We start from the raw sequence: 14198 nt of genomic DNA, 5'->3' as shown, positions 1-14198 counted from the left end.
AGGGGGCCAAAAATTTGTCAACCAAAATTTTGACAATGGCTGGTCTAAGGGTCTATTTCTGGTACTAACTTCTGTTAGGCTGCATCTGCTTTTAATATAGCAGCAGCGGACAATATTGGATATACAGCACGAAGTACCAGGCGCTCTGCTAGATACTTCCTGTATACACGGTATTTCCACATTCATGATCACTTGAACAGAATCGGCCTCTCCTGCCTCCTGGATGAGGAGACTGGTACTCTAAGAAATGCATTATCTGCCCAAAGTGAAGCACACAGAACAGGGTGTGAACTTGAGTCAGCCTGGCTCCTAAGATCGTGATCTTTTCGTGACATCATTTCTAAAAACAGTCGTCGTAAGAATTTATGCAAACTGAACCAGGGCGAGGCGCGCTGAGGCCCCGCACCTCTACCTGACATCGTGCGGACTCAACACGCCACAGCGTGAGGTGCGCGGCCTGGATGAAATGGTACCGACGTGGCTTCCCTAAGTCCTGGTAGAGTCCTGCACTCTGCTCCCTACAAAAGACAGACCCCGGTAAGTGAGCTGTCCCGCAACGGCCGGCTTACGCCTACAGTCCCAGAACGGTATTGACCGCGATCAATTACAAGACCACCTCCCGAGAAGGCTACCGTTGGCCTTGGCTTTGGGAAGCCCACCTTTTTCAATCTGTCTCCATTCTTACAAAGCCCTGAAACAGCTGACGAAAGGTTACTATCGTTAGTCCCTCAACTGCAGCTGGACTTAAGGTTATGTGCGCCTGTAAGGGAGGGGGGAGACATTCTCACGGACTTAACTTAATGGAGCCGATGCAGCCAATTCGGAGCTTAAAAATCCAAAGCACGTACGGCGAGTCCCTCACAAAAAATTAAACCTGGAATTACCATACGATCTAGTAATTTCCCTTCTGGGTACATACCCAGGAGAAAGGACAGCGCACGTTTTGAAAAGATGCACACACACCCGTGCTCACAGCAGCCTTACTCACAATAGCCAGAAAGCAGAATCAGCTCAAGTGTCCATCAACAGATGAACGGAGGAACCAACTGTGGCAAATCCACATGATGGAATATTACTCAGCTTTCAAAAGGAAGGAGATCATAACACCTTACACCACGGACGAACGCCGAAGACGTGATGCCAAGTGAAGCAAACCGGCCGCAAAAGGACAGATACTCCGGGACTCCCCTTACATGAGGTACCTAGAATAATCAGCTGCATAGAGACAGGAAGCAGAGTTGGGTGGTGGCCAGGGGCTGGGGGAGGGGGAGGGGGAGTTAGAGTTTAATGAGTACAACATTTCTGCTCGGGAAGAGGGAAAGTGTCTCGAGACAGATGGTTGCACCACTGTGTGAATATACTTAACGCCACTGAACCACACACTTAAAAACAGTAAATGTTCTGTTGTGTAAACTTTATCACACATACACACACACACACACACACACACACACACACACCGAAGAATTTATCAAAAAGACTTAACATTAAATAACGGGGAAAAGAATATATTATTGGGCATCCTAGGTCATTGCTTCAATCTTTTACTAGCTTATTAACTCCAACCAGGGGCGCCTGGGTGGGTCAGTCGGTTGAGCATCCGACGACAGCTCAGGTCGTGATCTCACGGTTCACGAGTTCGAGCCCCGCGTCGGGCTCTCTACTGACAGCCCAGAGCCAGCTTAGGATCCTCTGTCCCACCCCCTTCTCTGCACCTCCCCTGCTCATGCTCTCTCTCTCCCTTTCTCTCAAAAATAAACATTAATAAATAAATAAATAAATAAATAAATAACTCACTCCAACCAAGCATCCATCCACTTGGCCCATGTTCGCCAACCACCTCCCAGCTACGAGCTCCTGTGCCTCAAACAGCTGAAGGAGACCGTCTCTGGGCAGCACAGAAAGGGCAGCGACCCAGGCATCGCACTAGATGTACTGAGATGCAATCTGGAAAGGCCTGCTTAGGAGACTCAACTGCACGGTGAGTGATAAATGTTTCTGGCACACAAAGCCACGAGCTCGTGCAACTACAAAAAAAAAAAAATCGTATCCTCTGAACTATCCATATTTTTCAAAGTTGTAGGAACCCTTTTTTTTCTCTCAAGAGGCTGTCTAGTCTTCTATTTTTTTTTTTTTAATGCTGGTACATTATAAAACCCTCCGCTTTTTCAAAGTCCTATTGATGAAACGGTTTGCGTTTCACGACTCACTATTTTGGGGTTAATTTCTCCTCTTCGGCCGAGACCCTTTAACTGACGTTGTGACATCCCCCACACAATGAACGCAACTCTGTAAAAGGCACTTTTCCTTCCTTTGATACAAGCAAATATCCTGTAAACAATCCGTGCTCCACTCTTTTAACTCACTGCTTTTGTTTACCGACAGGAAAGGAAACCGCAAATCCTCCCAAGTGGGACTGGGGGGCTCCACGGTTCTCCATTTCCTACCGAGCAGGTGGTTTACATGAGGCAACTGGCTATTGTCTTTTGCCTTGTTTTTGCTCTGGAGAAGAAAATCGGTGGGCTTTCGGCAGAGCGTAGTTTTCTCAAAGTGCAGAACTTGGGGCTGTGCGCTGTCCTGCAGAGAGCAGGTCAGAGAAAGGCGAGATGCTCTCCTGTCCCCTGGCCCATTGCTGAGAGGCGGCGACTCACGCTCCAACAGGACTCTCTCTGCCAGAAAACCAGATATGCAGGCAAAGAGAGGCCTGGCCCTTTGTTCTTACCAGCAGGTTCCTCAGCTGTTTTTCCCAGTGAAACAGGGCTCTGAGAAAGTGAGGGCAAATATTTACTTTCCACTGAGAAGAATAAAAATATTTGGTCCAGCTCGAAGTCATTACTTCTCCAATGTTAGGACATGCTTGCTAGTATTCAGGAAAAGCACCAGAGAAAGGCTACAGTGTTTTGTTTTTTGTTTTTATTTTAAACAGAAAAATTCCTTTCGAAAGGACATGGGTCCGAGAGGCAAACTCCTAAGCACTGCTTTCTGTCCTTATACCTGTGAACGCTGGCAATGTGTGCAAGCAGTCCTTGCGAGGACTGGCCCCCCACTCGCCAGTTCTGGGCCAACAGGCCAGCCACGGTTCCCGCCCTGAATCTCTGAACCACGGCCGTGTCCTGTGCACCGTCATGAGGCCCAGGGGTGCAGAGCTACCGTCTCAACCCAGACCTCCCTCACCCGCTCCGAAAGGAAACTGCACACTCCAGGAGATGGTTCCTGAAGAAGGCATATAGCCGAACGTGGAATCAGCGCCGGATTCAAACAGCCAGTCGTTCCCAGAAAAGGGTTTGGGATCCGCGCAGATGAATGTCACCTTAGGCCACGTGCTCCAGGAAACGCATGTTGGAAACCGCTGCCCCTGCCACGCCCAGCGTCCACCAGCACTGACCACGCAGGAGCACGAGCCATCAGGCTTTTACCATCTCGGCCAGTCGCACTTAGACACACCGTGTCCAGCGTTTTCAGTCCATTTAGAGGTCTAGTTTTACCTGGGCGTCTCAATCACAGGCCGGAGGTCAAATGACTTCTCTGACCACCCTCAAGAGTCTGCTTTTGCTGCGAATCGGGTCGGCGCGATGTGAAACTCTCAACGCGGGCAGCGATGCCGTTTGGCTACGCACATTTCCTTTGGAATTTCAGCGTGGCGCCACGCGCTACGTCACTCAGGTGGGGTTATATCTGTTTTCGTTTCGGTGTTTGTTTTGGCGGCTGTCGCAAACGTATTTTTAAATTGTTGCAAGAGCCCTTAACAAGAGATTTACCCTCTTAAACGTTTAAGTGCACGATACGCTATTATTAACTCCATAGGCACGATGGGGCACAGCAGATCTCGAGAATGTACTCATCTTTACGTTATAACCGCAACCTTATACGTATTGAACAGAAATTCCCTATCTGCCCCCTGCCCAGCCCCTGGCAACCACCATGCCCCTCTCTGCCCCCGTGAGTCTGGTTATTTTTGGATTCCTCTCCTAAGTAGGATCACATGGCATCTGTTCTCCTGGAACTGGTTTATTTCACTTCGTATAACGTCCTGCAACTTCCTCCTTGTCACATACAGCCAGGTTTCTTGTTTAAGGCTGAAGAGTATCCTTTGTATATGTTCCCCGGCATTCTTTTCAAGTCAGGTGGAAAGAAGAAGGGCTCTGGAAACGCAGCCCCTTCAAAGTTATTTAAACATTGAATCAATATTTACTTAGCACCTCGAGCATTCAAACACTGTACTAAATGCTGTCCATTCTTGTCACCTAAGGCTCACTGCCTAATGGAGGGAGCCAACCTTTACACAGGTAAGTGGGATGAAATCTCTTGAAGGGCCCCGTTGGGGCACCAGCGAGGGGGAGGCCAAATTTTACCTGGGAGGAGAGAGGGAGGGAAGGTTTTCTGCAGCAGGTAACACGGGAGTAGCCGAACCATGGCAAAGGTGTGGGGCGTGGCAGGGACAGTCCTATTCCCTCATGTCTATCAGCAAGGTACATACAGTCTTCCTCTCCCCCATGACTGGCCCAGGGTGAATAAAGAAGAATCTAGGCCTTGAATGCCTCCCCACACCTCGCAGAGCATTCATCATCCCCACAACACTCTGCTCTCGTATCTAGACTCTAGGATCCAGGAGGGCGGGGGCAAGGTTCACACTACGCGTCCCGTCCTAAGTACTGTGCTCCGTGCTTTTCTTCAAAAGGTCAGTATTTCCCGAAGAAGGAAGGATAAAGAGAAGGATGGAGGGAAAGGGGAGGAGGGAGGAAAGAGGAAGGAAAAAAGACGGGCTCTCTGTGAAGACTTGAAAGCCGCGGAGAACGAGAACACAGGAGGCCAGCACAGTAAGGAGCACACAGTGCCCATCTGCCGGAAGAGAGAACGGAGGCGTTTCAGGACGGAATTCCCAAGGAATGAGCTAAACCATGTGCAGTCACCCCTGCGCTGCCATTTTTGACCTACAAAAGCAGGAATTTCATGTGACTCAACCTCCCACACGCTCCTCCCCAGTGAGCTTAACTATTCCACGCCTATGACTGCGACGCATCACTTGCTTTGGTACCCTGCTAGCTTGGCGCCCAAACAGCGAGCTGTCACCCCACCGTGCCACCCCACCCCGGCACCCCTACTTCGACATGCAAAGGGCGGAGCGCACATCCCTCCCACCAAACCTCGCCCTCGGCCCCCGCTCCACACCCCAGCTGACGTCTCTGTTCTCCCGGCCCGTGCCCTCGTGCGCCACCGTGGACCGTGGCAGCTCCAGTGTCTGTCTGCCCGGCACACCAGGGCCACGCCCCCTTCTTCTGGCTCTTGTGGGGAACCTTCCCTGGCCCTACGTAATGCCGTCCACAGGGCCACTCGAGGCCCGGCATTCCCTCACCCTCGGTGCCCAGTTCCGCGTGCAGAACCAAAGCCAAGTCGTCTACATCGTCCCTGGGCAGCGCAGGGGTCTGGGGAGGGAGAAGTTCGGTTTCAGCTAAGAGGACTAGCTAGGGGGACGTGAGCTCCGGCTACTGGCTGCCATCTTGCCGATGACACAGAGAGCGCGGCCGTGAAGGACGCCGCAAAGCGGAGTCAAGATACAGAGAAAGGGTCTGGGGCCACGTCAAAACCCCTGGCTCTGTAGCATGCTACTCCTAGATGCCTCCGTTACTTGAGCGACACCCTTTCCGTTTCTGCTTAAAGTTGGGTTTCTGTCATTCATAACCGGTGGTCCAGATGAATTACCTGGGCAAAACTGTACCACGCATAACATCACCTCAAAGGAGTCTTCAAATGACTCCCCTAAGATGGCCTTTACTCTGACAGTCATGGCGTCAGTAGGCTCTTCCCCAAATAAAGAAGCCCTATAGTTCCCATCACCCCAAACGCGAGCATCCTTACGGCCTCAGTGAGAGGCCTTCACCCCAATACAACTTTCTCAGACATCTCCAGAGGAAAAAAGTTTTCAAGAAAACCCTTCTAGACAGACAGTGTCTCTTGCTCTCTGCTACCCCCAGGGACCATTGCTTACACCATTTATTCTGACATTTTTCAGTCAGTATCATAGATGATGATTTATTTATAGATGTCTGCCACCTTCAATCGGGAGTTCTTAATGAGCAGAGGCCTTAGGCATAATAGGTAATCGATACACGGCTGGTGAAATGACTAATCCTAAGCAGGCGAGCTTCCTGTGTTCAAAAACAATGGCTGGCGATGACGTCACAATCGATTCAAAGTCTGTACCCCTTTTCCATAAATTTATCACGTTACTTTTTCTTTGGACTTCTAAGCATAAATAACTAAATCAGCACGACTACTGAGACGTCCTTGATGTGGCGTAGCAAATGCTCTGGGCTCTCTCGGTACTTCCCACAAATAAGGTGAGTAGGAAGGACTCTTGGGAGCCAGTACCCCCCTTTGCTAAATTAAGCTAGACAGCTTTCACTACTCCTCGGTGATCGCAAAGTCCAAACTTGTAACCAAGGCAACCAAGCACTGGCGGTCTGTCCAGCCGCCTCTTCCAGCCCCTTGCCCCGCCACGCTTGCTCACACACCCAAACGGTGGTTTTCACTTGCTTAGGTGGAGGGTGGAGCAGTAAGAACTCCTGACACTGTTTGGCGAACACGCTCTCCTCTACCGAGTGTGTAACACATGATGAATAATGACATCATGTTAGTTTGGGAACCGGGAACGTTTTTATTAGCAGAAGGATGTGCGTGGTGGATGGAGATCCATCACCAGAAGCACGTCTACCTGGGGGCAAAAAAAAAAAAAAAAAAAAAATAGGATGTTGAACTTGGCCCACACAGTTGATACATGTCTTTCCATCCTCATTTGCTAGTTTGCTTTATCATCCGCTTGGAGACAAGCAAAACATCACAAATAAGAAAATATCCTCCCTTAACGCGGCGGTGCGTTGTCTGAAGGGCTGACAACTGATCCAAACTTAGGGACACCCTCAAAACCCGTGGTACCCTGCACGGTCTACAGGTCGGACAAAATTCTAACGTAACAATATGATGATGCCATTTTCGGACTTGGGGACCCTCCGTTGTATACCTGAAATCGTGTTCAGTAAGTCGATCAAGAAAAGAAAGGATAAAACATACTTCAGAAATTCAAGTAGATTCCCTACTGTAAGGATAGTTGCCAAGAGCAACCATAATAAACTGAAAAAGTCTAAATTCACACAGATGACTACTGGCCTCCATAAAAGGTAAAATGTCCCAACTAAAAACCTTGCTAGCAGTGCTGTCTGTTTTCTGACACTGGGAGGGACAGAACCCATCACCAGATGCATTTTTTTGTATCATCCTTAAATATCGCTTACACAAAACTCAAGATGAAAAGTCTATGCTGAGCTGGGCAAACCAGACAGAAGGAACATGACAAAGGGAAAATACATCGGCATAGATTCATCTACTGAGGGCTTGACCACATCCAGAACGGAAGAAAGAACTCTGACCGTGCAAAGTGACATAATAACTGTGTTGTCACCTTGGGCAGGGCAGAGGATCCCAGCTAGTATGTAAGGGTGCACTTCCTTTAAGCCCTGTTACTTCACTTTGTTCAGCATTTATTTTTTTTTTTAAGTTTATTTATTTATTTTGACAGAGAGAGAGAGAGAGGGAGAGAGCACAAGCAGTGGAGGGGCAGAGAGACAGAGGGACAGAGACAGAATCCCAGATAGATTCAGGGGTCCATCTTACAAACCACGAGATCATGATTTGAGCCGAAATCAAGGGTCGGACGCTTAACTGACTGAGCCACCCAGGCGTCCCTCACTTTGTCCAACTTGAAACAATTATGTATCTTAGTCAACTGAGGCATAGATCTTTATTGTATACACCTAAATGTAGAAAATGGGAAGCTAACCTCTGTAACCGATATGCAATTTGGGGAGAAAATACAACGGAAGCATCTGAAGTGTAACAAGAGAACAACCCTTGCCCATCCGTGTAGGTTATCAGCTATCATCAGGAAGACATGTCTTCTATGTTTTCTCAGTACCAAGACATCAGACCTTTAGGTGATATGTTCTACAAGTGTTCTACCTATATGTTCTACACGTACAATCAGTATCCCAGTCTAGGGGCTACCGCTTGTTTTCTAACTGACTTCCCCTCCTTCCCCAGCAATGGAAGATATTTTACAGCCTCAACTCTAGAAGCAGCCATCCTACCACCGCAGAGCAGTGGGCCTCATTGTACAAGCATAGATGAAGAGGTGCGGTCTCTAAGTAAAGTGGGGGAGTAAGAATGAGATGGGCCAAAGGTTAGGAACTTTGCAAAAATGGAAAGTGACCAAAGCAGAATAATCTCCTCTTAATGTCCTCTCTCTTCCTCCCCTTTCCTTCCGATCTCTCTCGCCTCCAAAAAGTCTTCCCCCTCCAAAGGAGCCCACAATTTGATATCTATACCTGTCTACACAGAAGCACAGCAATGAAACAACACAAAACGACCAAAGGAGGAAGAAAGCCCGTCGGGAAGAGTCATGCTCCATCACAAGGTTCTCTTGGTCTTAGTAACCTAACAACGGGGAAAAGCAGAGCAAAGAGGAAGCTAGAGTGTGGATCCTGAACATGCAAATCGCAGGGTTTCTAGAAATGATGAAAACAAAGCTGGAGGTTGGTAATAATGCCACACTGACTTGCACACACTGTACAAATGCCCGCTGACCTGAATGAAAGATGTCACAGGTCCCAAGCAAGAAAAGCATGAGGAACAAACCAGGAAAGGGCGGTACCTCTAATCTGTAACGATAACACCAGTAATAAAAAGAAAACTGGAGAATAGAGTTGGGATGGTATTTCAAAACAAAAGGCCAACGTGAAAAGATAGTATTGACTTGGCTTGACTTCATTAGCTACTCCAGAAAACTCCCACAGAAAGGCAAAACACAAGACGCGGCTCCTCCTCCAGACCTCGTGTTTGCTGTGCACGGGGACAGGGCTGGGACAGGGGGTTCTGCCACGCTTCTGCCCACACTGCTCTTTGGTAGCTTCTCAGTGATCGCGTGGGTCGATCTGATCCCAGTGAAGTCAATGAAAAAGCCATAAACCAGAATATCTAGGCTCATGTGAGCCACACGCTTGAGGAGATGTCCGCTAAGGTATTTATTAATATTTTATCAGACGTTTTCATTTTGCTCAGACTAGCACATCACGTCTACAATGCCTCTACAACTGGGGATTCCTTTTTTTTTTTTTTTTTCCAACGTTTATTTATTTTTGGGACAGAGAGAGACAGAGCATGAACGGGGGAGGGGCAGAGAGAGAGGGAGACACAGAATCGGAAACAGGCTCCAGGCTCTGAGCCATCAGCCCAGAGCCTGACGCGGGGCTCGAACTCCCGGACCGCAAGATCGTGACCTGGCTGAAGTCGGACGCTTAACCGACTGCGCCACCCAGGCGCCCCCAACTGGGGATTCCTAATGGAAAGAGCCGTTGAAGGAAACCTGGCCTCGTCTCAAGAGACCCTAAGGGACTAACTCCAGCCTGGGTATTCCACGTTCACAGAAGGAGTCCCTTGCACCATCACACAAAATCAGAAAACCAAGAGAAAAATAAAATGGGGCAAAATATCAACTCCCGAGTAACCGACCAACCTGACAAATTCGTAGTAACGGAAACAAAAAACGAAGGCAGTACTTCTAACCCATGAAATAGTGATTAGCCCCCACCATCACCCAGGTAAGTTTCTTTTAACGACGAAGAAAGGAAAGCACAGACAGAAATGACAAGGTGTTCTAGGCACAAAACCTTTCTCTTCTGGAGCCTTCCGAAGAGGAACTCACCTGTGATGCTTCAGAACCACAAGACAACGTAAACGGCCGAACCGCCTAGTCACCGTGCAAACACACTTGGAAAACGGGAGTGAATGACTTTATCACGGGCAGCAGAATCAATTTCACAACTGACTCCACGCCCCTGCCCTTCGCACTGGAAAACACTGGTTTTTCTTAAGCTAACATCCACAGAGGCTGCAGTGTTGACGGGGGAAGTGGTTCTGCACAGCCGGTGACAGGGACTTCCAGGGGTCAGGAAAGAGACCTGCGAGGGCGAGGGCAGCGAAGGAAGGGAGCAGCGTCACAGTGCAGCATGGACGGGACAGGCTGTGCAGCTCCCTTTCACGATGTCCGAAATTACCTTTATAATACAAGGAGCACTCGATAAACCAGACTGTCTTCAAACCCACTGACTTTATGAACCCGTTACTCTTGATCTAATGACTCAAACTACAACACGTTTCTGGAGTCACACAGCAGGCACGGATTTAGATGTCGCGGACGCGTGAGCCGCCACCCCCAGTGAGAGTTCCAGCCTCTAGGAGCTCTCTTCACCTCGGGCCCCGCCACGTCTGCGGTCTGTGTCTGTACGATCAGTACAAATCAAGCCCAGCTCTGCTTCACCGAGCACCCTCCCCATCTGTTTTAAAGCAACGGTTCTCGGAGTGCCTGGGCGGCTCAGTCGGTTAAGCGTCCGACGTCGGCTTAGGTCACGATCTCACCCTCCGTGAGACGAAACATTACCTCGTACTTCAGCGAGCTATTCAGACGTGGCTTGGTGGTGACACTCAACAGGAAAGGAACAACGTGGGCGTGTTTTCAAGGGAAACGGCCAATAAGCTACTGAGATCTCAGCCTCTATGCAGCCCTAGGACTCTTTGAAAACTTGTATTTCCATATGCACCTTAACACTGACAACTTCCCTGTATTTAAAGGCTTTTCCAATTGGCGATAGGATATTTTTAACTTACAAAATAAAATCTATCAACACTTGGGAGATGTTCCAAATGACCGATGCGTGACGTTCAAAATCACATCCGGGACAGAGTTTTGAAAGTTAATATATGTGGTTTCGGAACCCACCTCTCAACCAACCTTTAAGGAACCACCACTAGTTGGGGAGCCTGGGTGGCTCAGTCGGTTAAGCGTCCAACTTCGGCTCAGGTCATGATCTCGCGGTTCATGAGTTCGAACCTGCCTTGGGCTCTCTGCTGTCAGTGCAGAGCCCCACTTCGCTTCTGATCCTCTGTCCCCCCCTCTCTCTGCCCTTCCCCTGCTGGTGCATGCGCTCTCTCTCTCTCTCTCTCTCTCAAAAATAAATAAACATTAAAAAAGAAACCACCACCATTTGGGGCACCTGGGTGGCTCAGTTGGTTGAGCGTCCAACTTCGGCTCAGGTCATGATCTTGTGGTTCACGAGTTCGAGCCCCGCATCAGGCTCTGTGCTGACAGCTCAGAGCCTGGAGCCTGCTTCAGATTCTGCATCTCCCTCTCTCTTGGGCCCCTCCCCTGCTCATGTTCAGTCTTAAGACACTCCCATCCCCACTCTCTCCCCAACCACATATCCATGTGAGGCTGGATTTTCATCATACGTGGCAACTGGAAGATCATATCACAGCAGAATGAATGCAGACACAAAAATGAGAACCCAGCTGTCTTCGGTTATGCCCAATATTCAAGGCATTTTTATAGAAAGGTATAAAAACTTTATACAACGCTTCTTAATTAGGTTTGTTTGGGTTTGGAAAATGGTGACTTTTGACCAAAAAATGCTGTTTATGTTAACGTGAATTCTGCTCAATAACGATTTTTTTTTAATCTCTTGGTTTTTATTTCTAATGTGATAAACATCAGTGGATACAGCCATATAAACAAAAGCTCTCTGGAGTCCTCGATAATTTTTAAGTGTGTACAAAAGTCCCGAGACGAAAATATTTGAGAATCACCACCTTAAAAAGGAACATTTAGATGGCAACTCCCACAGGGAGACAAATTTGAGAAAGAAAGCAGGTGGGCTAACGTTTCTTAATCGTCAGATGACAATGCAAAAAACAGCCCCATCTTAATTCATTAAGCCAAATATACATTTACTGAGGTCTCTCTTTAAGGAGAGACAAATGGTTAAGGTATTTACACACGTGGATCGCCATTAATCTTCCACAAATTTCCCAAATGACTAGTCTCGTGTGACGTTAGGGTAACACCGTATGCAAATTCACCCAATTAGCTCACTGATACTTGTACACTCTCCCGAATTCACTAACATCACCACATTGTCTTTTGCCACCATTGGCTGAGAGACTTCTCACTGAATTATTGATTTTCTGCCAATTAATTACCATAGTAAGATTCAGCAGGGCTTATCTCTGTAGAAATTGTCCCTTCTCCAGTCTTCCTTTTCTTGTACCCTTTAGAGTCTCTTGGGGAATCAAAATAATTGGAAGCCTAAAGACGCGATCCTGAATTCTAAAAATATCCCTGGCATAACTTACAAACAAGCCAGTTGTCAGACGCTTAAGTGGACAAAGACCTATTTTTCACTGGATAACAGGCTTTGATGCTTTTCCCTTAGATCTTCCCTCAATTCTCTGTCACTTCAACAACTTTACCACTCGAATCTTAGAATAAATCAGTTGTGCTGAGCCCAGCCGAAGACTGCTAAGTACATTCATGTACAAACGCTCATTCATAAAAGCCGCATGCTTGAACTTACAAGAACAATAGAAAACAAATTCGCCTTACTGATGGGCAAGCATGGAAATCTAAGAGAAGGGAAAACAGGGTCTAATTCCCGAAATAATACTTGCACAGCTAAGCGGACGTCCCTGCAGCAACTCTAGGATTTAGACTCCACAGCAAAAGAGGATGCTATTCAAAGCCTCCGGAATTCATCTCAAGAATACCCATTATGGCCCTTTTTAAGTTCTCTAAAATGTGGGTGTCACCGGCTTGAGCAGTGAGACTCAATAAGGCTCTATGTTCAGCACAACCTCAGTCTGGAAAAAGCAAACAAGTTAAGCCACAGTGTAAATGCTGAGGAAGGAGAAAGAGAAGGAAAGAAAGAACTTTACGACAGCATCCACATTTAAGAAGGTTGCTGGAGGAAGAAAGAAATTTTGAGTTATACACATTCTTTTCTGGAAAGAGGGAAGGCACAGAGGAAAAACACCGAGGACTTGGTATCAGATGCGCCTTGGGACCCCAGCCTCACCTACATCCTGAAAGATAGGGCCTGGGGCCAGCCCACAGGACCTGCCACACAGCATGTCAGCCCTGCCTTCCTCCTACACCTGCACCAGCATACACACAAAAAAAGAAAAAAATAGGTCCTGCAGTGAAGGAGAGTGAGATCTTCCAACGCCCAGCCAACCAGAGTCACTGTACAAACAGCAAATTCATTAACATGCAACAGACGAGGGGCAACTGGCTAGAGAAGCAATCCTCTAAAGAGAGAACTGAAATCCACCGACTTCAAACACACATAATACCAACAGGAAAGCCTGTGCTTCCTCAGACTTTCCTCCATATAGTTTAGAACAAACAAAAGGTTTCAAACCTTGAGCAAGTGCAGGGCTGCTGAGAAGAAAAGCTGGTAAATCGGAACGTGGTGCATTCAGAGTGTGGGTTTGTTTTCCGGGGAGCAGGGCAGAGGGCTCACCGACCTATTTCGTGCCCCCAGCACCCTGGTGTGAAGGTATCGGCCCAAATGGGAATCATGAGAAAATGGGCAAGTGTATCTGAACGGGAAGACTTAGTAACACAGAAATGAGTAACTCTGCCTGTTACACAAATATTTCACACGTGATTCTCTACTTCCCTGACCAAACTGGAAAATAACTCGACTGTTTATATTTCAGGGAGGGGGGGGGGTTAAAAAAAAAAAAGGAGTACTGAAATGTTCCACGTGGGTCAGCAGGAGGACTGGAATCAATCCTGTAACGTGTGGACTAACCAGGACTGCATGGAAGGCTATCCTCTTCCTCCAGCCCCAGGTCCGCCCAGGGTGCGAGGGGCAGCCGGCCGGGTGGGGGGTGGCGCTCAGGGCTCCAGGCAGACCAGACAGGACAGCAGGCTCAGCACTGCTGAGCCTAGTCCCTTCCTTCCCACTAATCAATGCCTAAAGGGGCGACCAGGACCAGGGGGAAAGATGGCTGAATTACCTGTTTCTACTAATCTACTACTGAAAATAAACCACCAGAGAAAGGGAAGAGAAAGAATGTAAAATTATCAATTCTTAGACACACACACACACACACACACACACACACACACGCTGTTAGAGGCTGTCTGATAGCGAGAGGAATATTTAGCACAGACATTTGCAGACACTTACTGTCTGAATTAAAATGGGAAGCGGCAGAGATAGGAGTCACTGAATAATTAGCAATGACGACAATTTTACTCTGCTATCTGCCAGATACAATTACGTTCACTCCATCTCCGGAGGTAAACA

General features: G+C 48.0%; 1 protein-coding gene across 13 annotated transcripts in view; it reads right to left on the bottom strand.

Moving 5' to 3' along the window:
• The window catches only part of SIPA1L2 (signal induced proliferation associated 1 like 2), a 226220-nt gene that overhangs the window by 175055 nt on the left and 36967 nt on the right, over positions 1 to 14198 (bottom strand). Inside the window, exon 1 of one of the 13 annotated variants that reach the window (XM_047825080.1) lies at positions 13302 to 13477. The exons of 9 other annotated variants lie outside the window; for them this stretch is intronic. The gene's annotated coding sequence lies outside the window, so the exon portion shown is untranslated. Of the gene's footprint in view, positions 1 to 1797; positions 1852 to 9754; positions 9770 to 10489; positions 10532 to 13301; positions 13478 to 14198 lie in introns of those variants that run through there. 3 more of the 13 variants (XM_047825081.1, XM_047825084.1, XM_047825083.1) reach the window with 3 other exon arrangements.

This window comes from Prionailurus viverrinus, chromosome D2 (genome assembly GCF_022837055.1).
Source record: "Prionailurus viverrinus isolate Anna chromosome D2, UM_Priviv_1.0, whole genome shotgun sequence".
In the NCBI taxonomy this organism is placed as follows: Eukaryota; Metazoa; Chordata; class Mammalia; order Carnivora; family Felidae; genus Prionailurus; species Prionailurus viverrinus.
The sequence above is the reverse complement of the archived record's forward strand: the minus strand, read 5'-3'. Positions and strand labels throughout refer to the sequence as shown.